The sequence below is a fragment of the Dermacentor albipictus genome, chromosome 1, assembly GCF_038994185.2.
Source record: "Dermacentor albipictus isolate Rhodes 1998 colony chromosome 1, USDA_Dalb.pri_finalv2, whole genome shotgun sequence".
NCBI lineage: Eukaryota > Metazoa > Arthropoda > Arachnida > Ixodida > Ixodidae > Dermacentor > Dermacentor albipictus.
Window position 1 is genome coordinate 294,409,382 of NC_091821.1, and position 15,264 is coordinate 294,424,645.

The 15,264-nt window shown below is 46.4% G+C and overlaps 1 protein-coding gene across 2 annotated transcripts in view; it reads right to left on the reverse strand.

The window, feature by feature from the left end:
* LOC135921904 (peptide transporter family 1-like) overlaps positions 1-15,264 on the reverse strand; it is a 785,940-nt gene that overhangs the window by 752,139 nt on the left and 18,537 nt on the right. The window lies entirely within an intron of this gene.

Genomic DNA, 15,264 nt, shown 5'->3' on the forward strand with positions numbered 1-15,264 from the left:
GCCGTGGCTCACGTCCGTGTCCAAATGTGCGCTGGAACAATGTTTCACATCTGTCTAGTCATATATCTCCGTCGGAGAAGCGCAGGATAGCGCTGGGAGCCTTCGGCGATAGCACATATACTTGTGTTTATGTCGCGTCACATCGGCGGTCATCGCTTCTTGTGCTGGCACTGTAAACATGAAAAAATTGTTTATTTAAGAACACCGATTTGAAAGCTGAAATATATAGTGATTTATCCTTGTTAGACTTCTTGATTCCTGAGCCTAGAAGCGCCGATGGCGTGAAGACCGACTAGGCGGATACGCTTCGCCTAAGCTTCCTAAAGGCCGATCCACACGACGGACCAAATTGCTCTTTTGGACCGCGGTCCGCGCATCACGTGATAGGACGTCACCAGTTCGTGCGTACTGCCGTTGGCCCGCGCAAGATCGCGGCCCTCGCGGTCCAACAAATCGCCGAGGCTTTTCCCACTTCAGTTTTGGCGGCGGACCGCACGCAAACCGCAGCGATTTTGGCGCAGCCAGCGAATGTTGTCCGGCAACAGAGTGTCTTGAGCCAAATATACTCTAGTTTTCGGCTCAGCAAAAGCCAGTCAAGCCAGTCCTTTCATGTCCGCCGTTCCGCCTACATGTGCGTGCAGCATATATATTTTTTTAAACACCGTGTCCTCTTGGAGTGACGAGGTTCTTTATTTTGTCTCCCTCGTTGAGCAGCTCCCTGCTTTGTGGGACTTGAGCCGGAATGATTGCAAGATAACGCGGAAAGGCGTTAGTGTAGCTTGTTGGTCTGCTCTGCCGTCTCCTATGGCGGTCCGCCGTGTGGATGTGCTCTGCGCCGGACCGGACCGCAGCGGGCCGTGACGTCGCATCACGTGACCAATCGGCCCGCAGACTTGGTCCGTCGTGTGGATCGGCCTTAAGCTGCAGCCTAAGCTTCGGTGGGGACCGATCTCGGCGCGGGTAGCTGGCGAAAGCTAAAATGTGTGTATTTGAGCCTCATAACTTTTTTTAGTAAAATAGGGAAAGTGCAAGAATCACCTCAGCTTTGTTATCGGTGCGATATCAGTCAGTGACAGGCTTCGAACTCGGGATCCGTTCGCGCGCGTTTGAAGTACGACTTCTGCATTTCATGTCCACGCCACAACACTGCGACAACGGCGACAACTCCCGGTCATATGTTACGTGCAAACTACTAAAAAACGCGGCGTCCTCTGCGTTTCCGTGGTTTCGTTCAAGAATTTAGCTATACGCCCAGTCACAAGGGAAAATGAAAAAAAAAACGAAAGTGATCTTCAGAGTCAAATGTCCATGAATAAACAGGGCAGCTCACGCACCTTTATTCCAAGCTGCGACACGAAAAAGGGTTTTATGACCCCAAGATATAACGTTATTTAGGACAAGAGACTAGAAAAAATTATGGGGTTTTACGTGCGAAAAACCACTTTCTGATTATGAGGCACGCCGTAGTGGAGGACTCCGGAAATTTCGACCACCTGGGGTTCTTTAGCGTGCACATAATTCTAAGTACACGAGTGTTCTCGCATTTCGCCCCCATCGAAATGCGGCCGCCGTGGCCGGGATTCGATCCCGCGACCTCGTGCTCAGCAGCCTAACACCATAGCCACTGAGCAACCACGGCAGTGGAGAGACTAGTATCAAGCGATGAAATTGTATGAAGCATTTAATATTCAGTAGCGCTCGTCCTTGCGTACTGGAACCAGCGCGGCCTAAACACAACCAGCGCAGTTTCCAGTGCGAACCAGCGAACTGCAGCGAGAACCAGCGCCTGTACAGCGCAAACCAGTGAGCCCCAGCGTCAAGGCAGTGGAACCAGCGTCTTTTCCAGTGTGACCCAGCTCTTATCCAGCGTTCTTACTGTGTCCCAGTGAGTCCCAGCGAGCGTCAGCGTACCCAGTGCGACCCAGTGCCAAAAAATTCGCTGGTTTCACACTGGAAGACGCTGGTTTTTGCAATAGGGAATTGGCTCTGGATTCGCATGTGTTGCATTTGTCCGTTTGATATATATTGTCACAGCCTAGTACGAGACGGGAAAGCCGGTGTCGAGGACGTGTGAAAGCACTTTATCAGAGCAGTCAACGCGACGTCGTTGTCGCCTCTGTTTTTCCACTCGCGCGCTACTTCAGCGTCGTTCTCATCGCCTGGCACATACCCGCGGCGACCATATAGGATGTGGCAATATCCGGATATATGGTGTACAAGAGCGCAGGATTCGGATACGTCCTAGTTTGTAACTGCCGCCATGCGACAGACTGCTTTTTTGTCAATTTTAGGTGACGTCGTGGGAATACGCCCCTCTGTAACCTATAGTGTTTGGTAATGTCCTTATATGTTGTCATTCTGTCCCCCCACTCATTTACTGCACCGTCACGTCCAGAGAGTGTCGGGGCGTCACTTGCGACTGCTGCTCGGTCCGTAAGCCCTCGAGCCGCGTCGTGTGCCGCCTCGTTGTTCGCGTCCTCCGCGAGGGTGTGAGCGGGTGTCCGTGTGACGTACACCTTTCTTTTGAAATTTTCACTTCCTGCAAGAAGAATGCGTAGTGCCTGCAGGGGGATTCGTCCGTTGGCAAAGTTTCTTATTGCCGTCTGAGCGTCGCTGACTATCACGGTTGCGTTAGTTTGAGCTACTGCGAGCGCTATGGCTACTTCTTCCACTGTCTCGTTACTTGTGGTGCCTATCGTCGAGGACGTCTTACACTGTTTCTCGCTGTCGATTACGGCTGCCCTAAACCCTCGTCTGCGACTGCATCGAGCCGCGTCTACGAAGACTGTGTCCTTGTCACTGCTGGATTTCTTTTGTATCTGCTTCGCTCTGTTCTCTCGTCTGTCCTTATTGTGTTTGGGTGCATGTTCTTTGGTATTGGAGGTATTACCATTGTTTCTTTCGTCTCTCTCGGTATGTCCACCTTGACACCGTGCTGTGTGTGGCAACCTGTGTCTAGTCTCTCTAGGATGTGTCTGCCGGCTCTAGTCTGAGAGGCGTTCATATTATGCCGTACACTGCGCTTCAATGAGCTCGTCTATCGCGTTGTGGAAGCCTAATTGTAGCAGCTTGTCCGTGCTGGTGCTCATCGGTAGCCTTATGGCTAGTTTGTATATTTTCCGAATGAGGCATTCTAGTTCGATCTTTCCCGCGACCTGCGATTTCAAGTACGGCGCTACGTATACTATTCTACTTATTAGGAAGGCCTGTATTAACCTGATCATGTTTTCCTCTCTCATCCCGCCATGTTTGTTTACTATCCTTCTGATTAGCATCATGATTTGCGCTACAGTTCCTTCCAGTCTTCTGAGGGTTTCTCCGTTGTTGCCCTTGGCTTCGATGAGGAGCCCCAATACCCTGATCCTGTCGACCTTGGGCATGGGTTTCCCATCGGCCGTCCTTAACTGTATCTCGTTTCTATGGGTGAGATTTTCCCTGTAGTTGCCTGTCTTGCGACCTCTGCGAGTCGGTCTGTACAGTAACAGCTCCGATTTCTCTGCCGAGCAGGTTAGCCCTGTCCCCTCTAGATATCATTCGATTGCTTTGACCGCTGCTTGAAGCGTTTGTTCTATTTGCCCGTCACTTCCGTTTCTCACCCATAAGGTGATATCGTCAGCGTATAAGGTATGGTTGAGTCCCTCGATTTCTTGTAGCTTGGCTGGCAGCCCGATTAGCGCCAGATTGAATAGCATCGGTGATAAGACCGAGCCCTGTGGCGTACCTGCGCTGCCTATCTCGATCTCCTCCGAAACTAGGTCCGCTATCGTGACTTTGCCTTTCTGGCCGTTAGGAAATTGCGCACATAATCGTGCGTCCGTTTTTCCAGTCCTAGTTCTCCTACTCTATCTAGTATTGTTGCATGTGTTACGTTATCGAAGGCGTTTTTTAGGTCCAACAGGAGAATTGCATTTGTCGATCTTCCCGAATCTTCTGTGATCTGATGTTTTAGTTGTAACACAGCGACCTGGGCTGAGAGATTCCTCCTAAATCCTATCATCGTGGGTGGGAGCGCATCCCAGTCCTCGAGGTAGGTGGTTATCCTCGCTAGGACCACGTGCTCCATGCGTTTCCCCACGCAAGAAGTGAGAGATATGAGTCTCAAATTCTCAATCTGCAGTCGCTTGCCCGGTTTAGGTATTAACACCTTTTGTGCCGTCTTCCATTGCTGCGGCATCTGCCCGGCCTCCCAGCATTCGTTAATATATTCTGTTAACTTAGTTATAGACTCATCGGCCAAGTTCGATAGCGTTTTATTCGTTACCCCGTCTAGTCCAGGTGCCGACTTGGTATTGAGTTTCTGTAGGGCTGCCCTGACTTCTGACTCGCCGATTTTGCTGTCTAGTTCGTTATTTACCTGCCCTGTGTAGTCAGGGTGTATGACGGGCACCGCTTGCGAGATGTATCTTTTCTCGATTTCCTTGAGGAAGTCCTGCTCTGTCCCTGGGTACGCTTGTATTAGCCGATTTATATTTTGCCTATGTGCCGACTTGGTCCCGTCCGGGTCTAACAAATATCGAAAGATGTTCCACGTTTTTGCCATTCCTATCTTACTGTCCATGTCGTTGCATTTTTCTTCCCACTGTTGTCTGCATAGCTGCTGGGCGTACTGTTCTATGTCCCTGTTCAATTTGGCTATCTTTCTACGAAGCGTCCGGTTGTTTTTGTTTTGTCCATCTCTGTTGCAACGCTACCTTAGCTTCCCACATGTGTAGAAGCTTATTGTCTACGTTACCTAAATGGGCCTCCGCCGGGACCATTTTCATAGCTGCCGCCACATCTCCCTTTAGATTTTCGGTGCATTCCTCAATACCTTGTGTCGTGTCGTCGGCCTCCTCCCTTATTTTCCTGAATTTGTCTCAGTCGACAAGCTTAAGTTGTCTACCCTTTGTCTTGCGCGGTCCTGTCCTTACTGTTATTTCTAGTATATTGTCATCGCTCCCAAAGCAATGTTGCGTATTTGTCCACTGCGTGTCCCGTATGTTCTTGGTGAACGTTAAATGTGGCGTAGTATCCACGCAAACGCTGGTACCTATTCTCGTGGGAACCGATGGGTCGGTCACGAGGGTCAGGCCTCCCTGTTGCGCGTCTAGCCAGAGGTTCCTGCCTTTTTTATAGCAGTCCGAAATGCAGACACCATAAATTTCGAACCCTCTTTAAAAAAACCCTAGCCTTAGCGGACAACCGAGCGGTAGTGACCGGAGGCGATTTTAACGCCCAACACGCGGCATGGGGATACAAAATCTATCAATGAAAGAGAGAAAAAATTATCATCCCGATTGCTCATTGAATCATTCTGCATACAATCTACTACTAACACGATAAATCGGACACGGGGACCCCTCCCTGAGTCGTACGCAAGCACATTACGTTTTCCGACACATATATAATAAGGACCATCATGCATTCGTTCGTTGTGAACAAGGCACCCGTATTGAGCGCCGAAACGTCTATCTGTGGTTCTGAATTTTTTTTTCAGTTGGCGAGTGTACATTTATTCGGCCATGTTCTTTCCTCGCCAGACTATCTTATCATGTGCGCTACTGACTGAAGATACAACAGTGGCCACGAAGATGGGATACGCCTTAAAGGGAAGCTGAAGAGTCTGTCGAATTCAATAAGACGCTCATATACGGATGCGGGAGCCTTATAAACCATGTAGGTAAAATTTGGGGGTTTTATTTCAATTAGGAGCGACGTAATCGTCGGCTGAAATTGCGCTGTAGCTCCGCCCCCCTTTGAGTGAGCGAGCGGAGCGGAGACCGGAAACCGCGGTGTTGTGACGTCAACTCTGCTTCGTTCCTTCGCAGCGTCCGCGACCGTGCCTGACCGCGCTTGTTTCTGCGTGCGTGCCATCGTAATTTGCTTTGATCGACCATGCATTCCTTTGTTGGTGCGTCTGCGTGTATGTAGAGTGGTAGTCAACGTGCGTGGTAGTCAACGTGAGTGGTAATCAACGTGAGTGGTAATCAACGTGAGTGGTAGTCAACGTGAGTGGTAGTCAACAGATGAAGGTCACTACACGTACTGCATGAACCGGGAAGATTTTCACGCGTTTAAACCATCTTTGTAGATTGCCGACAGCTTTGGCGGCGCACAAATGCCCACGATCGCATCCCCGCTTACGTTCCACGAGGAGGCATGCAGGAACACAACACTACAGTTGTTTGACCGGAAACGAGCTCAGCATATCGGCGAAAGATCGGCGAGACCACTAGATCGCTTTGCAAAAAACATACTCAGCAAAGAGCATTTCCAACACGAGGAGATCCCAAGACTTTGCTTTCGTTCGTGTCGAAAGCACTGCTCGCACCAGCATCGTTTGCTTCTTCGAGAAGCCGGCTCTTCGCAATCGGCTCGTACATGTAAGGAGTAACGCCGAACTCCTCAGAAAAACGCAGCCTCTCAGAATTTTCCATTACTGTCTCAGAAAAACAGCACCAAACTACCTGGCACCGCGCTTCATGTGTAGCGGCAGAGGTCGGCAGCGGCAGAGTTGACGTCACGAGGCGCACCGACCAATCACAGGCGGAAACAAGACGCGCGAGCTGGGCGTGTCCGCTGCTGCACTTTTCGTCGAAATAAAATACATTTGCGCTTTCTTTCGCTCAATTTCGATATGATATTCGAATTCGGAGGGTTGAAAACCATTATGTACAGATGTTCACTCATTTTTTTTTTGAAAACCTTTCAGCTTCCCTTTAAGACTGAAATATTACTGTTGTGTAGCGCAGAGCCGCGGCATGGCCACGCTCGGCCGGTTCGACAACGACTTCGAGTTCTATATCGAGCGCTTTTAACATTACCTGCAAGCTAACAAGGTGAGCGACGACTTGACGGTAGATATTTTTGTGACTGGCATGGGAAACAATATTTATCGGACGCTCAAAAACTTTCTTCCTCCGCTGAAAGCAGAAGAGAAAGACTACGATCATCTGGTGGAGATTCTCAAGGAGCATTACTGTCCAAAGCGGATGGTAATAGCACATCGGTTCTGTTTTAACTGCCGAAATCAGCACATAAACGACAGTGGCAGCATCTGCTAGTGAACTAAAAAGGGTGTCCGCGACCTCTGAATTTGGTTAATTGCTGGATGAAGCATCGCGGGATCGTTTTGTGGGTGGCCTGAGGGACTCAGTTGCTCAAGCTGAGCTCCTTTTTTATTTTTATTAATTTATTTTTATTTAACAATACTGTAGGTCTTCTGCAGACCCATACAGGGAGCGGGCTTTCATAATCATAGGCATGTAATAAGATACATCAAGTTCTCAAAAAGACAACAGGAAAACATGAGGTAGATCAGAACACTTCAACAACAAGTGCATCAATATTATATTACATACACGGTTACGCCTCGCGTACACGAAAACAGAAAATCTAGCATTATGTATCGTATGCTATACATGAGAAAAATGTACACACGAAAATAATACAACACTACAAGATACTGTCTGGGGTTTTACAACAGGAAAAGAAGTTATACAGGGTCCATTAGCTGCTCCACTAGAGAACAAAACTGCTCTAAATTTGGATTATTCATATCCGTTCTTTTTACTAACATCCGCAGTATCATCAGCAAACGTGACTGCCTTAACTCCGCCATCGACACCTGCAGCGCTGATATCATAGTATTAACTGAAACCTGGTTACGTCCTGAAATTCGAGACCACGAACTTTTCCTTATTGCAAATAATTTCTCTATCTATCGCTGCGATCGCATTGGGCGACAAGGAGGAGGCGTATTGCTCGCTATCACGAAAAATTTCCCTTCACAGTGCATCCACGTCAACACCCCTTTAGAAACTGTCTGGGCATGCGTCGCCCTAAATCATAAGAAAGTTATTATTGGGGTCTGTTATCGGCCCCCTACCTATACACAGAACTTCGTAAATGAATTACACGATGTTGTTAACATCGTTTCATCCCGTTACCCAAACTGCCAATTACTTTTGCTTGGTGATTCCAATATGCCAAACATAACCTGGTCTAACACTGTCCCCACGATACACCCACCTTCCACGCTAGCTAAAGAATTTTTAGAAATGTGCTCCATTTTTTCTCTCGAAGAGCTTGTAACTGAACCGACTAGAACCACAGACTCTGCTGCTAATACCCTTGACCTTGTTCTCGCTTCATAGCCCGACCTAGTTTCCAACATCACTCACGTTCCAGGAATGAGCGACCACTCTTTACTCTTTTTTCACTTAAATCTCGCACAACCTAAACATACCAAAAGGACTGTAACCATCCGTAATTACAACAAAGCAGACTTTGACGCCATTAATAGAGAATTATGTTCATTCCTTGATGTTTTCCTCCAGGATTTCGACAGCCATACAGTAGAAACTAACTGGGCAATCTTCGCAGAAAAAGTTACTTACCTAACCAACAAGTACATTCCCATTCGCATCGTAACTAGCAAGTCAGACGCTCCCTGGTATAATGTTCATATAAGACGGTTATCAAATAAAAAGAGTCGATTGTACAGGTCAGCAAAGTTTTCCTCGAGTGAAGCTCGTTGGAGTGCCTACCGATTGGCTTCAAGCGAATATGGGTCAGCGCTAAGAGACGCCAGAAACAATTTTTTATGTCACACGCTGCCGTCCTTGCTAACAAATGATACCAAGAAATTCTGGCGCGTTATTAATCAAAAAGATGATGACACCATAACTCTTGTAGATAACTCTGGGAATGCCATACCCTGTGACCATATCGCATCCGTCCTCAATCAAACATTTATCCAAAACTTTTCTGTAACCTGTAATGTTTCCCCACCCACTGCACCTTGTTATGATTACCAGGCTATGTTTGCAATTACAATTGAACCCTGTGGCATCGAAACCGTGATTAAATCGTTGCGTCTCTTCTGTGCTCCTGGCCATGACCTAATTTCCGTGAAATTTTTGCACAGCACTGTTGTTTATTCATCGATTTTACTAGCAAAACTTTTTCAACAGTCGCTTGACACAGGATACCTGCCCATTGATTGGAAAGTCGGTAAGGTGATTCCACTTTATAAATCAGGTGACAAGCATTCTCCTCTCAATTATCGGCCTATTTCACTAACCAGTATCCCATGCAAAATATTAGAACATATCCTATATTCACAGCTTGCTAACTTTCTTGAGTCAAATTCATTTTTTTCAAGTTCACAGCATGGCTTTCGGAAAACATATTCTTGTGAAACGCAGCTGGCTTCCTTCATACATAAACTACACCTAATTCTTGATACTCGTTCAGTGGCGGATTGCATTTTCCTAGACTACTCCAAAGCTTTCGATAAAGTGTCTCACAAACTGCTACTTCACAAACTACAGCTCATGAACATTGACCCCAAACTTCTTGCTTGGATTGAGTGTTTCCTTAAAACCGTTCACAATTCGTGTCAGCTAATAATCTTAACTCTCACTCAAACCCTGTCCATTCCGGCGTCCCACAAGGCTCCGTCCTCGGGCCTCTTCTTTTTCTAATCTACATCAACGACTTGCCGTCTACTGTTTCCTCTCATATCCATTTATTTGCGGATGACTGCGTAATCTTCAGAGAAATAACAAGCAGTGACGATGTAACCGCTCTTCAGACTGACCTGAACGCTATTTCATTGTGGTGTAAAACATGGCTAATGGAACTTAACATCACAAAATGTAAATCTCTTCGTGTATCAAGAACTTGCAACAGTATCCCCACTTATTCCTTAGATCATGTCCTCTTAGAATCGGTAGGCTCATACAAGTACCTTGGTGTACACATCACTTCCACTCTCACTTGGTCTGCACATGTCACATACATAATTACCAATGCTAATCGTATGCTTGGTTACATCCGCCGCAACTTTTCTAAAGCGCCCTCGTCCCTCAAACTGCTGTTGTACAAAACGTCAATACGTCCGAAACTAGAGTACGCCGCATCCATCTGGGACCCTCATCATGAAAACCTAATACATTCACTAGAAATGGTCCAAAATAACTCGGTTCGCTTCATTCTTTCCAACTATAACAGGACCGCTAGCATATCTTCAATGAAATCAAGCCTTAATCTACCATCGCTAGCCCCACGTCGCAAAGCGTTTCGTATCTGTCTGTTCCACAAGATGTTTCATCACCCACACCTGCGTAGCGAATTAATCCCTCCCCCACGTCACCTATCATCTCGATTAGATCATGCCTACAAGGTCGGTATCCCATTTTGTAGAACCAACGCTTTCTTCCAGTCATTTATACCTCGAACAGCAGCAGAGTGGAATCACCTTCCCGCACTGACAGCCACCATCAAAGATTACCAGCTTTTCAAGAACGCCTTAGCTAACATTGTATAAGTAGACACACTTGTTAACTTTTATTGCAATACTTCTCTTCCTTGTATCACATTTCCTATTTTTTCTTGTTTTGCATGCCTGTAACCACTCCCCTCTCCAATGCCAATGGTCCTGAGGGTACACGAAATAAATAAATAAATAAATAAATTTACAACTTCGCTTGGTAGCGCATTCCAAGCGTTCACAGCGCGAGGGAAGTAGGAAAACTTAAACGTATTGCAATGCGTATTAACTGGCCGGACGCACTTATCGTGGTTTGTCCTAATAGACCGACGGCCAGGCGGATGAATATAGTCGTCTTTTCCGATTTTGATGTCTCCGTTAAAGAGGAGATAAAAAAACTTCATAGATGCAACATGACGCCGGCAGGAAAGAGTTGCCAAATGCGCTTGATTGCGCATGTCCGTTACACTGTCGTGCCAAGAATACTTTGAATAGATAAACCTAAGAGCCCTGTTCTGTAATCTTTCAAGTTTATCACGAAGGTACTTTTGATGAAGGTCCCACACTATGCTTCCGTATTCTAAAATAGGTCGGACCAGAGTTTTATGGGCAACCAGCGCTGAAGCTTCGCGTGCCGACAGCAGCGCCGTAACACACAGCCTAGCGAGCGGTAGACACAGTTTCCAGTAGCACACGCAGTGATTTCGTGTCAGCAAATTCACGGATTGTCTTGAGTCACACTTTTCACGGCTCCTCAAACGGCAGGGAACCGACGTGCTAGGACGTAGCAGCGCATGCGCTCTACGCAGCGCGCATGGCCATGGACAGAACTTGGCTGGCCGCATCGGGCTAGACAAACATTGATACAGGCGCACGTTTCTTATCGCTAAATATGTCGTGCCATCTTCGTAGCCTCCCTATCGGACGGTTTCAGCATATTTTAGTAACGCATGAAAAATGCCGTAGCGCCTCCTGGCCAGCGCTGGTTCCCCATAGGCAGTTAGTTTTACGGCCTGAGGTGCTTTACTCAGTCTTCTGCGTAAAACCCTAATTGCTTGAATGCCTTGGCGCATGTATCGGTGATGTGCTTATCCCATTTTAAGTCTTGCGAGAATGTGACACCCAAGTATTTTACTTTGTCGACTTGTGTAATATTCAAGCCTTTAAGATTGTACGTAAATGATAAAGGTCGTTTTTTCTTGGTTAGGCTAATGAACGCTGTTTTAGAGATATTTATTTCCATCCCCCACGTATTGCACCATTGGGCAATGTTTTGTAAAGAAGAATTAAGCTTTAGTTGGTCGTCAGTACTACGAATTGCAGTATAAATGACACAATCATCTGCGAAAAGTCGTAATGTTACACCTGGTTCTGCACAAGAAGAGATGCCATTAACATATATAAGAAACAATGTTGGCCCTAAAACAGACCCTTGGGGTACACCGGACAAAACGCTTAGGCAGTCAGAATCTACATTGTCTAAACTTACATACTGGGCGCGATTTGTAAGGTAGGCCGAAATCCATCCCATTACTTTGCTATTAATGCCAATCGATTCAAGCTTGGCTATTAATTTAGAATGGGGTACGCGATCGAATGATTTCGCAAAGTCTATGAGTATTGCGTCAGCTTGAAGTTTAGAATCAATTATGCCAGCGAAGTCATGAGTTATTTCCGCGAGTTGCGTTGCCGTGGATAGCCCTCTACGGAAGCCGTGCTGTTTAGGGTACAGTATATTCTTAGACTCTAGGTAGTCCATGATGGCTTTGTTAAGGATATGCTCCATCAATTTGCAACAACAAGTAGTTAGTGATATGGGTCGATACGTTTCCACAGAAAGTTTACCACTTTAAGAATTGGGGTTATTCTAGCGCGAAGCCAGTCTGTCGGAACTGCACCATTTTTCAGTGATAGCGTAAACATTTTATGCAAAAAGGGGGTAAGTTGTTCTGCATAACGCTTAAGAAACGCATTTGGGATTTTATCTGGGCCCGGGGATTTTTTAACATCTAGTTGTAGAAGCAGGTTCAAGATACCTCGTTCGGTTATCTCGATTTTCGGCATAGCCGAGTCACGTTGAACAAGCGGTACTTGGACTGGGCATGCTTGGGTGAATACGGACTGGAAAAAAGAATTGAATGCGTTAACTATTGTGTGCGTATTTTCAGTAATGATGCTGTTGATTTCCATCTTACGGATTGGACTGTCCGGCTTAGCAAGGTAACGCCAAAATTTTTTCGGTTGCTTTGTCATGAAATCTATTAAAATGTGTGAAAAAAACTTATTTCTTGCTTGCCGTAACAAGCTTTTAAATTCGTGGTAATATTTAGTTACTACTGTTGGATCGCATTTAAGCTTCCGGATTCTTTTCAGCCTCCGTTTCATATGAATAATTTCTCGTGTTATCCAAGGATTTCTTCGCCTTGTCCTCTTACGTTTCGTAGGTATATAAGTTTTTTCACCGTGAAAAATTGCCGCTTTAAATTTTATCCATAAGTTCTCGACATCATCGGAAGGTTCAGTGTAAAAATCGTCTAAGTTCATTTCCAGGTAATCAATAATGCTTTCATCGTTTGCCCTGCAATAATCTTTAATAAGTATATGTGAATTTTCAGTGTTACTTTTTGCCAGGCTAAGATTAGGAATATGAATTAGAATCAATTTATGGTCACATATTCCATCTTCCACCTTAACTTCGGTGTCTACTGCGCAGGAAATCAAAGCAAGATCTAGAATTTTAGAAACAAGCCCTTGGACGCGTGTCGGTTGCGTTACGCGTTGGGATAAAGAAAAACTTAACATGGTATCAAAAAGTCGTTTGCAGCTGTTTACTTCCCTATTGCTGACGGTCAGGTTATCCCAGTCAATTCCTGCCAAGTTGAAGTCACCAACAAGTACTAGCTTCGTCCGATCATGCATATTCTCGAGGAGGTAGTTGTGTAATTCCGTAAGGTAAGTTTCAGGTGCCCCAGGCTGTCTGTATACTCCACCTATTAGAAGAGGTGTGGTTTGAAATGCGACTGTGCACCAGAGACTCTCGTGGTTAGGTATACCTTGTTCCCCTTGGAACTTTAGACCATTCTTTATAGCAATGGCCACTCCGCCTCCACGGCTATCACGATCTCTGCGAATTAAGCTATAGTTTTCTGGAATTATTTCTGAGTCGTGGATAGAGGGATGAAGCCACGTCTCTGTAATCACTAAAGCGTCAGGTTCGTAAGCCAATAAAATCTCCTCTAGTTTATCTGTTTTGTTCACTATGCTTCGAGCGTTGAAACACAATAAAGAAAACGACGGTGTTCTTTCTTGGCATCATGCATTTGAACTGTTACCCTCGTGACCAGTCATCTCAGAACGCGCCTGTTTAAGAGGTATCCTTTTTTCCACGTGCTTATCCCATGCGTACAGCGTGTCATTTATTTTCAGCTTATCGAAAAGAAGCACAACTTTATCACCGCATGCTCGGTTTGGTTTTGAGGACTCCCATAACTTCCTGCGCGTTTCACGAACTGCAAACGAAAAATCCTCCGACACCGACAAGTCTGTGCCTTTGAGCTTTGAACAGTTGCGCAGGACTGTCATTTTTTCGGCAAAATCAAAAAACCGCAATATGACGGGTCGACGTCGATTAGCTAATCTTTTGCCAACGCGATGGACGCGCTCTACATTCTTTACTTTTACTTTCAGCAAATTGTTGAAGATTTCGATCTCGACATATTTCTTCAAAGATGCGGGGCCTTCTTCGCTACTTTCTGGAATACCATATATCACAATATTGTTCCGGCGGCTTCTGTTCTCTAAGTCGTCCATTTTACTGTATAAATGTGCGACTTGCTTTTGAACCGCACTAACAGTTGTTTCACACTTTTCAACTTTTTCTTTGCAGTCTTTGAGTGTTGCAAGCGTGTTCTCAATGAGAGACAGCCGTGTTTGGACGCCCTGCATACCAATTTGAAGTTCAGTTTGGGAAGCCTTAATTTCTGTGACGGTATGTAAAATGTGTTGCAGAACATCTGAATCAAGATTACCCGTTACATCAGAATCAGGACCTGGGTTTTCCGCTATGTCACCACACATAATTAGGAATAAGTGAACCATGCGAGACACATTCATACAGCATGACCACAAACAGGCAGGGCTCGGCGACACCACCAGGCATGTACAGCTGGTTCTAAAACACTTCGTAAGACGATATTTTTCACCAACCTGTACATAGTAGAGCACGAAAGTTAGCATCGTGAGCCTTGCGGTGCCACCGAGCCCACTAAAGGGTGGTAGCAGGCGTTGTCCCAATTTGTGCAGTTCCTCGGAGGTCGCTGGAGTCGCTGGATTGCCGAAACATTTATCAAGATGGATCACGTTGGGCGTTGCCGAGTCAAACCGCAAGAGCGATATGGTTGCAACAGGGGCCAGGCCAACTTGATACGATGCTGTCGATGTCACAGACGCAGTGTGTCCGAAGGGAGCCGGAAAGGAGGCATCACCGCGCAAACCGGGTCCCAGAATGCCTGTACATAGTAGAGCACGAAAGTTAGCATCGTGCGCCTTGCGGTGCCACCGAGCCCACTAAAGGGTGGTAGCAGGCGTTGTCCCAATTTATGCAGTTCCTCGGAGGTCGCTGGAGTCGCTGGATTGCCGAAAGATTTATCAAGATGGATCACGTTGGGCGTTGCCGAGTCAAACCGCAAGAGCGATATGGTTGCAACAGGGGCCAGGCCAACTTGATACGATGCTGTCGATGTCACAGACGCAGTGTGTCCGAAGGGAGCCGGAAAGGAGGCATCACCGCGCAAACCGGGTCCCAGGAATGCCTGTACATAGTAGAGCACGAAAGTTAGCATCATGCGCCTTGCGGTGCCACCGAGCCCACTCTGAACGACCTCTGAATTTGGTTAATTGCTGGATGAAGCATCGCGGGATCGTTTTGTAGGTGGCCTGAGGGACTCAGTTGCTCAAGCTGAGCTTCTAAAGTAAAGCACGCTGACGTGTCTACAATTTTGCCAGAATCA